The sequence below is a fragment of the Mustela putorius genome, unplaced genomic scaffold, assembly GCF_011764305.1.
Source record: "Mustela putorius furo isolate JIRA1106 unplaced genomic scaffold, ASM1176430v1.1 tig00000421_pilon_pilon_pilon, whole genome shotgun sequence".
In the NCBI taxonomy this organism is placed as follows: Eukaryota; Metazoa; Chordata; class Mammalia; order Carnivora; family Mustelidae; genus Mustela; species Mustela putorius.
The window spans coordinates 10,896,184-10,910,825 of record NW_025421375.1 but is presented as its reverse complement, the minus strand read 5'-3'; the positions used below and the strand labels follow the sequence as shown (position 1 = coordinate 10,910,825).

At 34.7% G+C, this 14,642-nt stretch overlaps 1 pseudogene; it reads left to right on the top strand.

The window, feature by feature from the left end:
• Positions 1 to 276: 276 nt before the first annotated feature.
• LOC123392019 lies at positions 277 to 370 on the top strand (annotated as a pseudogene).
• The last annotated feature ends 14,272 nt before the right edge of the window (positions 371 to 14,642 follow it).

Genomic DNA, 14,642 nt, shown 5'->3' with positions numbered 1-14,642 from the left:
TGTAGCTACTACAGTAGGGCCCACAGATATAAAGGGGATAAAAGTCAGAGGTCTAGACCCACGGTAACCTCAACAAGAGCAGCTCTGATTTTTTTTTTTTTTTTTTAATATACAGGGCTTGATTTGCAAGATTTTTCAGAGTAAAAAGGAGTTTTAAACAATTGCAAATAGTCCATATATAAGTAGGAGATATCCTTCTAAGGAAAAAAATAAAAGAGAGAGAAGAGAGAGAGAGAAAAAGCAAGTCCAGGGAAGGGAAGGGGAGAAAAAAAGGAGGCTCACTTCAGCAGTACATATACTAAAATTGAAATGATACGGAGACGATTAGCATGGTCCCTACATATAAATAATACAAATACATTAAGTTTTCCATTAAAAAGGAAAAAGAAAGAAAATTATGGCTTTTTTTTTTTTAATTATGGCTTTTTAAGGATGGCCAGGGCTAGTGGACAAAATTGTATATGTCAAAATATAAATCTGAGGATTTTTTCTGTTTCAATCTGAGACGATGAAGTTTTTGAGGCCAGAAAGTAACTGCTTTTGACATCCCAATGTATATTTTACAATTCTCCAGGATGGCTGTGTTCCTTCCAAGGTGTGAGGTGGATTAAGACGGCCCCTAAGGAACGCAGTTTTGAGAAGGTGAAAGAATTTTTCATCAAACAAATGAAACATTAAACAAATGTTTTATTAAACAGTTCCCCATTAAAGGGAAACTGCGTGAGATGGAAGGTCGGGAGAGGAGGCCAGAAAAGGCTGTAGGAGTAACGGCAGGAAGCTGGACAGAGAATGCCAAGACAAGAATTCAGATTCCTAGAAGAAACTAGACTTATATTTACTTCATAGACTAAATAAAAAAGGCAGACAGCCTGAGAAGAGAATGGAAGATGGCTATTTCACTGACATAAACTTTGTCTGGAAAACCTTCATCCTTTAACCTTTGGAGCAGGCTGGAACAATGAAAAAGTCAAGCCACAATGCAGAACATGCCTATTCATCACAATGACATTGGCTAAGACTCATCGACATCTACTGAAATCTCAAAAGTTGTTACATAGCACTTGTCTTTATACTTTTGCTTATTCACATCTTTCTGTCTATGAATTTCCAGCAGTCACCCATTCTTTTATTTTTTCTTAAGATTTTATTTTATTTATCTGACACAGAGAGAGAGAGATCACAAGGAGGCAGAGAGGCAGGCAGAGAGAGAGGGGAAGCAGGCTCCCCGCTAAGCAGAGAGCCTGATGTGGGGCTCGATCCCAGGACCCTGAGACCACGACCTGAGCTGAAGGCAGAGGCTTAACCCACTGAGCCACCCAGGTGCCCTCATTCTTTTATTTTTATTTTGATATGTTTATATTCCCCATTAGTATATAAAATCTCACTGGTGTATTTCTGTTATTAATAACTGGAATTAATATATAATTTATAAGAATAACTAACATACATTAATCACCTACCACATGCCAAAAACCACGAGTGTCAATGCTGTAAATATTACCTCTAATGCCCACAAGAACACTATGAAGTTAATGTGATCTACTTCCTACTCCTGGGGAATCTCGGGCTCAGAAAGGCTATTATAGCCCAAGGTCACACAACTTTAAACTATTTCTGTTTACATTTTCAAAGCGCCAGTCACTGTAATATGCTATTATTTTATTATTTAAAAAAAATCTAGTTAATCACTGATTCAGTTGGTATACTTTCAGTTGTCAGTGAAAGAAATTCAACCAAAAACTAGCTTAAATGAAAAGGCACCTAAATGTCTTACATTCCTGAAAAGTCTAAGAGGTGCTGACTTTAGACTCCACTAGATAGACCTAGGTCTTCAAAAATACCATCAGTAAATTTTCTCTTTCTTGCTCTTGGTTCTGCTTTCTTCATTCTGTTTTGTCCTTAGACAGAGTTCTCTCCATGTGATGGTAACAAGAGCTCCCAGCAGCTACAACTTAAAACCTAGCAACTAAGGAGTAGAGGATATACTCTTTCCTGAAAGTTCCAGCAAACATTTTTGGTAGGGCTCCTATTGGCCATGTTTGGATCACACATACATCTCTAAATCAATCAAAATAACCCAACTAACTGGCCAGGCCATGGAAATGTGCTCATAGCTCAACCCTGTGGTCAGTGGTAACTTCTAGAATGCTGGGGAAGAGGAAGCTTGCCAATAAACCATATACCTATTACAGTCGATGAGATAAAAATGTTAGCTACTCCATACAGTTACTGGGCAAGAAACAGTTCTCTGTCCATATCCTTCAAAGAAATTACCATTCATAAAATGATCACCACCCCCAAGAAAGATTTTTTTAAACCTTAGTTTCAACCATTTTGTTGCATTGGTAACTCTACTATGCTCACCCGTTATACTCAACCCATTAGTTTTAAAAAGGAGACAATCCCATCAATAAAAGCATCAGGCTAGTAGCCAAACTCTAAACTGATATATGCACTGAAAGAGCTCAATCTGAGAGATACTTTATGTTAAAAAATCTGAATTTAAACAAAATGTTGTATTGCTTCTCCGAGATTGTTGGGATTATAATCTCTTCAACTCATACCATATCCATAGAAATCTTTTCCTAAATTCAGTTTAAACAATCTTTATCTGTATAGCATTGGCTGATCCCAAATTAAAGATTGTCACAAAATAGCCCATAAAGAGGGAATTCAAAGTCGAACTGATTCACATATTAAAATTCTGAAAAACAGAATTGTACAAAATGCAGCTGTAATGTTTAAAACACACTGGGAGACCAAAATTAATGGAAAGGTCAGGGAATGGGGAGCAAACAGACGTAATTGAAGTACTCATTAACTCCTCTCACTTTGGGGGACTGAGTGTATAAGGAGTGATAAACAACCACCCAGTTGATTATGAGAATATGGGGAGCAATCAGAGTTTAAAAAAAAAAAGAAAGAAAGAAAGAAACAAGAAATCAAGGTAGCTAAAGGGAATAACTTGGAAACAAATAAGAAATAAAAATAAAGAAAGCAGCTGACAAACTGAAAAAGGTGACTGGGAAATCCTTAGGGGACAGTAAGGGAAAGTGGGCTTTCACAAAATGTACGGACAGATTTCCAACTATAATCAAAAAGCTCGAGAGACATTAACATCGAGCCTATTAGTTAAAATCAGAACTAAAAGCAGCTGGTATCATTTCAGAGTCCAGTAGCTAGCATCCATCTATAAGAAAAGATCCCTTGAGTATGCTTAGTGAAAAATTTAAAGGTACCAAAGTATATATGCATATTGCATAAACTAGGCTAAGTACAAAAGCAATAAAAAGGGCAGTTTGAGACACTTAAATAAACAAACAATAAACCAAAGAAACAAAATTTATGAGAGCCTCTTCTTTCTAAGGGATTTGGAATTATCAAATCAAACAAGAAGGCCTATTTAAGATAGGGAGCTCATGGATAAGAAAGGAATTTTTTGTTAAAATGTTAATAAAGGAGTAGACCGAGATTGGGCTTCTACTTAGCAGATCAGCCTAATATTTTTCTGAAGTTTGACAGAAAGAATCCTATACATTCATCAAAGAAAATTCAATTTTCTCTGGAGCACACAGCTAGACAGCATTTTGCGCCCTCTCTTATAGTTAGTGAATAAGTTCTGAATAATAGAATACAGGAGGAAGGGACAAATGATACTTCCAGGCCTGACCCTAAAATCTCTTGGGCCATCCTTTGAGTTTTTTATCTCATTTGCCCAAGGAGATGGTAGAGCCAATACATGGAAAGTGCCTAGTGCCCTGAAGGACTAAATGGGGCAGAGCCTCTCTGGACCAACAGCAAACTGTGACATAAATATTAAATGCTTATTTTACTAACCAAGCAATATGAGTCTCCCCTAAATAATATACAAACATAAGCCCAGAACTTACTGAAGAAAACAGAATTGTTTACATTATAAAACCAGATGATTTTTGAAAAGAGAGTTAAGGAGAGATAAAAAAGAAGGATCCTGCAGTACAACCAAAGTTCAGAGATAGATGAGGTGGAACAATTACTGGAAAAAAATTAAAAAGGTTCACATTATTTCAGATAGCTGAAAGGTGTTTAAGAGAAAGGCTGTCTAACATAAATTTGAATTGTATGTTGTGCTGTGCTTCACTGTGTGTTAATCCCCCTATTGGATGCCTAATCTTCAGTAAAATTTGTTAAATGTAAAGGCTATTTTAAAAATATCATATCTTGGAGCACCAGGGTGGCTCAGTTGGTTAAGTGTCTGCTTTCAGCTCAGGTCATGATTCTGGGGTTCTAGGATTAAGCCCCATGTTGGGATCCCATCTGAGCTGGGAACCTGCTTCTCCCTCTCTTGCTCCCCCTGCTTGTGCTCTCTCTTTCTTTCTCTGTCAAAAATAAAATGTTTTTAAAAATATATTATCTTGATAGTGAATGAATCTAATCAGGGTGGTATCTAGCAGGGTAATATAAGGGAGAAAGGAAGCAATGTGAACAGGAGGTGAAACAAAGAGTGGAGATTAAAAACTTAGTAATAGCAGCTTTCTTACTTATTCCATGAGGAAAGCATTACCCTACAACCAAAACCAGCAAACAATTTCCAACAAACAGACTACAGACCAATAACTCTCATAAACACATAAGCAAAATCTTCAATAAAATATTAACAAATTGAATCCAAGAATGTATGAAAAGAATTATAGCATGACAAAGTGGGATTTATTTCAGGTATTCAGGACTGGTTTAATATTCAAAAATAAGGTAATGTAATGGAATTGGGAAAACTGGATATTCACAAAAGAATAAAATTGAGCCCCTATCCTATGTAACTCACAAAAATTAACTCAAACTGGATTAAAGGATTAAATGTAAAACCTGAACTTGTAAAACCCCTAGAAGACAAGATAGGGAAAAAGCTCTTTGACATTGGTCTGCACAATGATTTTTGGATATATAAAGAGAAAAGGCAGCAAAAGCAAAAGTAAACCAGTAAGACTATTAACTAAAAAGAGCAAAGGGAATCAGCAACAGAATGAAAAAGAAATCATGGAAGGGGAAAAAATATTTCCAAGCCATAGATCTGATAAGAGGTTAACATCTAAAATATATAAGGAACCCATTCATGCCAATAAGTAGTGCAAAACGAAACAAAATAAAATAAAATAAATAAAACAATTAGAAAACAGACAAATGACCTGCATAGACATTTCTTCCCAAAGAAGACATACAAATGGCCAACACGTACATAAATATATGCACATCACTAATCATCAGGGACATGCAAAGCAAAACCCATGACACCTGCTAGAATGGCAATCATTAAAAAGGCAAGAGATAAATGCTGGAGAAGATGTCTTCCCTTCCTTCAAATCTTCTCCCTTCCTTCAAAGGGAACCCTACCTAGTACACTGTTGGTGGGAAAGTAACCTGGTACAGCCACTGTGGAAAACACTATGGAGGTTCCTTAAAAATTAAAACTAAAATTACCATATGATCTAGCAATCCCACTTTCGGGTATATATCCAAAGGAAACAAAACCATTATCTCGAAAAGATATTTCTACTCCATGTTCATTGCAGCATTCATTTCTGTGTTCATAGAAATAGACAATAGAAAAAGCAGTTGCCTGGAACTGGATTGGGGAAAATAAGGAGACGTTAGTTAAAGGGTACAAACTTTCACTTAATCAGTGAATGAGGTCTGAGACTCTAGTATATAGCATGGTGACTTTAGTTAATAGCATTGTCTTCTATCATTGCAATTTGCTAAGAAGATAGAACTTAAATGTTCTCAACCTCCCCAAAAAGCAAAAAAGTATGGCGTTTTTCGTTGATCGTTAAAAAGTTAGAAAAAAACATAAAAATTAGCTAAAAAACATTTATAATCTATAAGCCCAACACTCAGAGGACCACTACTATTATTTCCAACTATACTGTAACATTAATAGCTGATAACACCTTTCGTATACTTATTTTTTCTGTTCAGTAACAACTTAATTATTATTTGAATGTAGTTGACATACAATGTCACATTAGTTTGGGGTGTAGAGCTTAGTGTTACTTAAACTAACCAAATTAGAACAACAGAAATGTTGCCATTTGGGGGAAAGGGTTATGTAACCATTTTTGACCTCCTGTACTCTTTGGAATGATCTGTTTCAAGTACCTATCATGTCACATTCCTATACACACAAATTTGGCATCTTATTCCAACTTATTCCTAGTGGGTCCACTAGGCTTTTCTAATTGAGACATAAGCCATTATTTCTCATTCCTAATAGATACTGAAAAGTTGTCTCCGAGAAAAACAAAGAACAAGGCTGCATTTTCCTCCTAAATTTCCTTGTTCTGTTCCTGCTTGCCTGTGATAACAACCAGTTGTACATAAGGAAGTTGCCTATCCTTCATTTTTCCTTTTACCTGAAACCCTGCTGTATTCCAGATTGCTGATAATTGAAAGATCAATTGCATCATAGGCACATGACTAAATGTCATTTCAAGTGGCATATTTCTAAGATAGCAAAAGCTATAATATTGACCAAAACAAAGAAACTGCTTAAGTTGTTGGAATAAAAGATGATAGATGTATGTGTGATTTTCCAGCAAACACCAACTCTTGAGTTCACTTCTAGGCTGAATTCTTGGAACAAAGAGATGGGACTTAACTAACCATATTTTAAAATATAAATATAATAACATAACTTTTAAAGTCTGATAACTTTAAAAAATGGAATCTTGAAAACAAAAAATGGAGGTCAGGAAATAATTACTCAGGCATACAAAAATTTAGTATAAAAAAAGATAAGGCAATGATTGATTATTCCATAAATGATACTGTAAATCGAGACAGCCATCTGGGGTAAAAATAATTGCATCTATACCCCATATCTTATTCTAATAAACACTGCAGTATATCAATATTTAAATTAAAAAATGAAAATATATTAGTTCAGAATAAAATATAGGAAAAAATTACCTTCATAACCCAGAAGTGGAAGCCTTTTTAAGTGTGGCAAAACAGAGAAGCTATATAAGAAAATATGGACAAATTGGGTCTAAGTTTAAGAATAAAATCTGTATGACAAAAAGCTCACCAAAAGTTATGTCAAAAGATTGTCAGCAAAATAACAAAGTGAGAAGATATTTTAATTCACATTATAAGCAGAGGACTAATATTTCTGTAATATACAGACATTTTCCCAATATTTCCCTAGTATACAAAGAGCATCTGCATCTTGACAAGAATAATGTCAAAAAATAATAGAAAATACAGGCAAAGAATATGGACATATATTTCACAGAATTGTAAATATAGATAGCTCTTAAAAATGTGAAAAGAAGCTCATGAAGAAAAGGAATTAGAAATGTTGACTTCACCTTCAGGACTTATCTTTACTCACAAATAATTAAAAGGTGAATATTTTAGAATGACAATGTCACCTATAATATCATAAATTGTAATTTAATAATATTTGATTAGTCTTCCAGTGAATTTTTCTCCCATAACTGTTAAGTGTACAAAATGAGCTTGTTAGATCACTTGTATTGAACGTAACTGAAAAGGAAAAATTATAAAACTTTGCAAAAATTAAAGGAGAAGAAACAATATGACTGGGTTTGGTTTTTGTTTGTGCTTTTTCTTTTTGTTTGGTTTTTTGAGGGGGAAGAGGATTCTCAACTTTTTTAAAAACATAACATTCAGAAATTCTGAAATATATAAAAAGCATAATAATCATGATCCATAGTCACACCTGAAAATGGTCACATTAAGCACTTTAATGTAATTTCACTGTCCATGTCCTCTATAAAACATTCTTTTAGTATGCAAACACACACACACACACACACACCCCACACCATGCATAAATCTACATGGTGTATACAGCATGTGTTATACACTATAACATAGTAGAATTTCCTAATCTGCATTATCATAAGCACTTAATAATCATTAAACCACTTTGAAAGAAACACAGATACGAGATAACCATTTCCAAAACCTAAGTAAATACGGGAGATTGGGGGAGGGAAGCTGAATTTGAGTTTCTTCACAACACTGTAGGTAACTGTTGGAGAAACTTACTATTTTCTGTCCTCCTGTTTCTTTTCCATGCAGAAAGAATTCCCCCAAAAAGAGCACTTTCAATTTCTTTCCCACCTAAGGTGGACTGACTTAGGTGACTAGTGTGTTTGAAAACAGAATTGTCCAAGTGCAGCTCTGCTCCAGCGTTCTCCTGGCCTCTGTACGGGATGTATTCTCTTTGCTCTCTGCCTTTCGGTAAGTTACCCATCTCAGTAAGTAAGACTTGCACCTACCCTTGCCTGAGTATGCCTCAGTGGGTAAATTTAATTCCGGAGAAAGGATTAGAAAGCACATCAAAACTACAATCTTCAGCACTGCTTTAATCTGTAATTTGGTGGCTACTTTGACCTTGAGATGTCTGTCTTCTCATTTGACTTGAACTTGCAAGCTGAAGAAAGTGGTAGTATGTGTCAACTCCCTAAAACTCTAACTTTGTCTAGAACTATGTTTCCAATTCACAAGACATTTTCGTGTTGATTATCATATTTGATTTCCACAGTAACCCTTAGATGTAGGAAGGAAGATATTAACATTTGTTGAGTGAATGCCTACCATTCACCAGAAATGTGCCAAGACAGTTATCTTTTTTTTAAGATCTTGATTAATGATCACAACTTTGAAAAATAAAATTGCCCTCATTTTAAAGATCTGAAAGTGGAGTTTCAGAGAGGTGAAATGATTCGCCTAAGATAGACAACTGGTAAGTGACAAATCTAGAAGTGCCAACAGACTATAAACACCAGGATCATATCTCTTGTTCACTTTTGAATTCCTAGGTCCTGCCGGTCTCATGCTTGACAAAGAAAAGGCATTCAATAAAAATTATTAAATAAATGACTCCAAATAAATTCTCTTTCCACTGCACCATTGAGTGAGAATGGAGATTTTTTAAAACTATAAAACACAAGAAAATTTCAAGCTACAAATCTATTTCTATGGGAGCTGGGGTTGGGGGTTGTGCAAGAACCTGAGGCTCATTTCTGGAGATGTGCATGGAAATCCTATGAGGTTTCATGCGATACAGCAGAAGACAGAACGGACTATGAAATGTGAGATCTAGAATTTCATAGGGTCCTTGTCACTCCTGAAGCAGTGAGATCTTTGACATAATCATTTGCTTGCTCCTATTTACAATTCGCTCATCTGTAAAATAGAAGTGTTGAAGAAATTATCTTGAAGGTGTTGTAATCCTAATAGTCTACCCATATATGAAGCCCCAAGCTCAATATTTAAAAGAAAAAATGCTGCTTTCTGAACAACATAGTCTGCGTATTTATTGTGCAGTTATATAGAGAAATTGGAATTTAACACATGGATAAATGTGCCTATAGCTTTGAATATAACATAGTTCTCACACTTCCACAGGTTGACAAACCCAGGAACTCCTGCGGCTAGAATGACAGAAGATGTGAATCCATAACTGGAACGTCCTAACAGGAAGTTATGGCATAGATTCTGCCTGAAAATGTATTGTTCCAAAAGTCATGATTTAGAACTTGCTGTTAACATTGAGCAGATCTAAGACCAAATAGGAGAACAGTTTTGCCTAAGGAAAGTAAGAGATAAACCTACCTTTAAGCTTTCTCCCTCCTTTGGGCCTCGTGCGTGCGCCCACATACGCTTGCGCCTGCGCAAGCGCACGCACACACACATACAAATACATACCCCATGAATGATATTTTGCCATAAACACACACCAGATAGATATCTAATTTTAAAAGAAGGGAAAAGGTAATGAAAAGAAGCAGTCATTTTCTTTTTCACATCTGAAAATGCTTCCGGCAACAGGTGACAATGAAGGAAATCTAAACAATATGCATCTTGCTAGCTCTTTGTTGACCCAAATCTTTCACAGTCAAAAAGCAAGCAGGTAATGTCCTCCATTAACAGAAGAAAAGCTTTAAAAATTGTTCAAGTTCACCAGCATGGTTATTATGCTATTTGAATTTTTTTTAAGATGTAGATGTAAGACTCAAAGTGACTATAGAATGTACATGTCAAAAAATATTCTATTTAGTGGTCTGACTTTTAAGGAAATAAAGAAACCTGAAAATTAGCTTAATCTATTTACAACAGGTTTAAACCATAATGTTCCAGAAAAAATAACCGCAAAATGCATTAAGATCATCATTGCCTGTATCCAGAGGCATATAAATAATTAATTGTCTGTTGGATACCAGTTCTAGCCAAATCATTCCTACAGAGTAGCAACAAAGGAGTGTTTCTTGCTAGATAAGAACAAAGTGGGTAAACTAGCACAATTTTTTCATCTGGAAAATTGGAAAATCTGAAAGCAATGTACACTAGATGAACTGAAATTCCAAAGGAAAAAAGATCCTTCTTGGGAATATGGGTTAAATTGTGTTCCTCAAAAAGATGTGAAAGTCCTAATCTACATTACCTATGAATGTAACCTTAGGTCAAAATAGGGACTTTGCAAATGTAATCAAGTTAAAATGAGGTCATCAGGGGGGACTTAGCCTCCAGAACTGTGAGAAAATAAATTTATCTTGTTTAAACCACCTAATCTGTGGTAATTTGTTAAACCAGGCATAGCAAACTAATACAATATATGAGGAAACACCACTTCTTTCTCTGGGGGCATTTTCTGATTCTGGCCATGGCTAATGATCAGCCTTTTTCCAGGTAGAAAGTGTATAGCAGAGCATTTGGCAGCCCAGTGAGGTTGGCAGAGCAGATTAGAAACTGGTGAAGCACAAAATCTGAGCCAAATTTTCCCCAGTTCCTGAGTCCTAAAGTAGAATGGCAAGATGGGAGGCTAGATCAAGAGGCTTTTAAATGCACAGGAAAATCCCTAAAAGTCTTATGAAAAAGTAGATAAATGTAATCAGTAATCAAGGGTGGGGGGAGCAGAAGCAGACCCAAAGATTACTCACATATTGGGCTGAACAGAGAAGGACTCTAAAATACTATGATTAATTAGCCCCTAGTAGGGCCTTTCTCAAGGAGAGAGGAGGGAGATATCTTTTTTTTTTTTTTTAATTTATTTGACAGAGAGAGAAAGAGAGATCACAAGTAAGCAGAGAGGCGGGCAGAGAGAGAGAGAGAGAAGCAGGCTTCCTGCTGAGCAGAGAGCCCGATGCGGGACTCGATCCCAGGACCCCGAGATCATGACCTGAGCCCAAGGCAGAGGCCCAACCCACTGAGCCACCCAGGTGCCCCGAGGAGGGAGAGATCTTAAATTATTAAAATTGGGATAAAGAGGCAACATTACTAAAATTGTTATAATAAAAAGGGAGAAGGAAGATGTAATGAACAACTTTATGCCAATAAATTTAGAATTTAGTTGAAATGGAAGAACTCCTTGAAAATCATAAAATAGCAAAGCTGAAACAAGAAACATCAAAATTGTCATTTATCCATTAAAAAAATTTAATTTGCAATTAAATCCTTTCTCACAGACAACCACTGCTGCTTACCTTCTACTTGAATCAACCAATAAAAGAACAAAATATATTAAATGACAGTTTTCAAAATACTTGACATCAGGCCAAAGGACAATGATGACTGAGAAATCTAAAGAAATGGGATGAGTCAACCCTACCATTATCTCAACTTACTGCTTTTAGACAGTTCTTAGGCATCTACTCAGAAAGGGAAGCAGGCAGAGTCCAATAGACTCCCTGAGATGAAGAGACAGATGAGCAAAATATCTGAATATACATTTCATCAGACAAGATAAACAAATGTTAAATAAGCACATGACAAGATGGTTAACATTATTAGACATTAGAGAAATAGATATTAAAATCACAATAAGCTACAACTACATGCCTATTACAATGGCTTAAAGATGAAAGACTGACTATACCAAGTGTTCATAAGGATGTGGAAAAACTGGAATTCTCATACACTGCTGGTTGCAATATAAATGGCATAACATCTTTGGAAAACATTAGCACTTTCTAAAACTTTATATATTCACCTATCATTTAATCTAGTCATTCTACTCCTTGGCATCTACCCAAGAAAAATAAAAGCAAATGACATACAAAGTCTTACACATGAAAGTTCACAGTAATTTTATTTGTAATATGCGAAAACTGAAAGCAGCCCAACAAGAGATAAATGAATTAATATAATGCATCTGTATAATGGAATATTACCCAGCTATAGAAAAGAACAAACCATTGTTATACACTTCAACATGAAGAATACCTAAGTGATTATGTTGAATGAAAGAAGCCAGGCTAAAAGAGTATATATTTCATGAGTCCATTTAAATAAAATTCTAGAAAATATAAACTAGTACATAGTTATAGTAAGCACACTGATAGCTATCTTGGGTCATGGAAGTGAAAAGAGTCAGAAGGGAGAGATTTAGAAGGATCAAGACAATATTTTACAGGTGATGGTTTCAATGGTACATATATATGTCAAAATATCAAAATGTTTTGAAATTTCTATAATTTATTGCATGTTAACTATATCTCAAAGATGCTTTAAAAAACAATTCCCACAAAGAATACTCCAGGGCCAGGTGGCTTCAGTAGTGAATTCTACCAAACAAACAAACAAAAAAAGAAACACATACATTTCATGCAAACTCTTCCAAAGAACACAAAAAGGGAAAAATACTTTTCATTCTCCCAGCTACCAATATATCCCTGATACCAAAACCTGGAAAGGACATTACATAAAAGGAAAACATAAGCCGATATGGACCATAAAAATAAATTCAAAGACCCTAAAGAAGATCTCATTAAGCTGAGTTCAGCAACATATAACATATATCACTACCAAGAAAACAGGCAAGTTTGGATTAACATGTGAAAATCAATCAGTGTAATTCTCAATTTTAACAGAATAAAAGTTATCATTTTAATATATGCATAAAAATTATCTGATAAAACTTATAATTTATTCATATTAAAAGCTCTTAGCATACCAGTAATAGAAGGAAACAATCTAAATCTGAGAAAAATTAGCAAAAATATCCTACAATTAACATCTTAATGACAAAATATCACATTCTTTTCTTTTAGTTAAGAAACCTAAGAATATCCATATCACCATTTCTAGTCAACACTATACTTTCAATAACACCAGACAAATAAGTAAAGGCCTTTAAAATTGAAAGGGAAGAAATCATATTGTGAATATTTATAGATGATATGATTGGGTACATAGGAAATCTAAAAAATATCTACAAACTATTAGGATTAGTAAGTAAATTAATAATTAAACAGTGAATTAATGATCTACAAATATAAGTTCAATATGTACAAAATGTATTTTTATACACTTGCAATAAACAATTGGAAAATGTAATTTTAAAAAGAACACCATTTATTTAGTATCCATGTATAAAATATATAGGAATAAATCTAATAAAATCTATAAAAGATTTCTACAATGAAAAACCACAAAATGTTACTGAGAGGAATTTAAGAAGCCTTAAATAAATGCAAAAATATGCAATATTCATGCACTAAAAGGCTGAATGTTGTTAAAATGTCAATTCTCTTCAAACTGATCCAGATAATTCAATCCTAATCAAAATACCAGCATGTTTATTATGTGAAAGAGATATGACAAACTGATTCTAAAATTTATGTGAAAATTAAAAGGACCTAAAGTAGCCAAGGCAATCTTTAGAATCTGAGATCTAAAGATACCAGACTTCAAGACTCAGAAGAAGCCACTGTAATTAAGGTAATGTGGTATTTGCAAAATAATACACAAGTACACCACTGGAACAAACTAAAGTCCAGAAACACATCCACACATAAGTGTCAGTAATTTACTGTAAGGGTAACTACTTTTAATAGAAGAAGGGTGGTCTTTCAAATAATGGTCTTAGAGCAACTGGATATATAAATGGGAAAGTATGAACTTGGGCTACTTCATACCACACACAAATTAATTTGATATGGATCATCGACTTAAATGTTAAACAATAACTCTTTTAGGAAAATAAAAAAACAGGAAAACATTGATGACCTTGGGCTGAGCAAATTTTCATAAAAGAACACAGAAATCACTAACCATTAAAGAGACAAATTGAGAAACTGAATTTCATCAAAGTTAGGTTATTGTAACCATCCAAAAGCATGATTAAGAAAGTGAACATGTAAGCCACAGAGAGAGAGAAAATATAACTGATTAAAGGGCTCACATCCAGAAAATACAAAGAACTCCTAAAAATCATTAAGAAAGAGAAAGGCACCTCAATTTTTAATGGGCATATTTCTTTTTTTTTTTTTTAAGATTTACAAAGGTTTAATGACTTGCTTACAGTCTCCAGATTTTTCACTGTTGTCAAAATTTAAGCCCAATGATAATAATGTAGTAGTATCAACTTGTAAAAATAAGACAGGATAGCAGTCCTTACCCTCCCATTGTCCACCATAAGACTGGGAATTACACGGACATTACTGGACATTCCATGTCTGGAATTACATGGGAGACCATGTAATGGTGCCACACCCTGGACAGCTAGGACCTCTTCTTAATATGGTATAACTCTCAGCAGGAAACTTAACTTTTCATAACATGCTAAAGACAGAAACCTAGACATAATAACACTATGGAGGAATTCTTCCCACAAAAGAGATCAAGAAGAAATA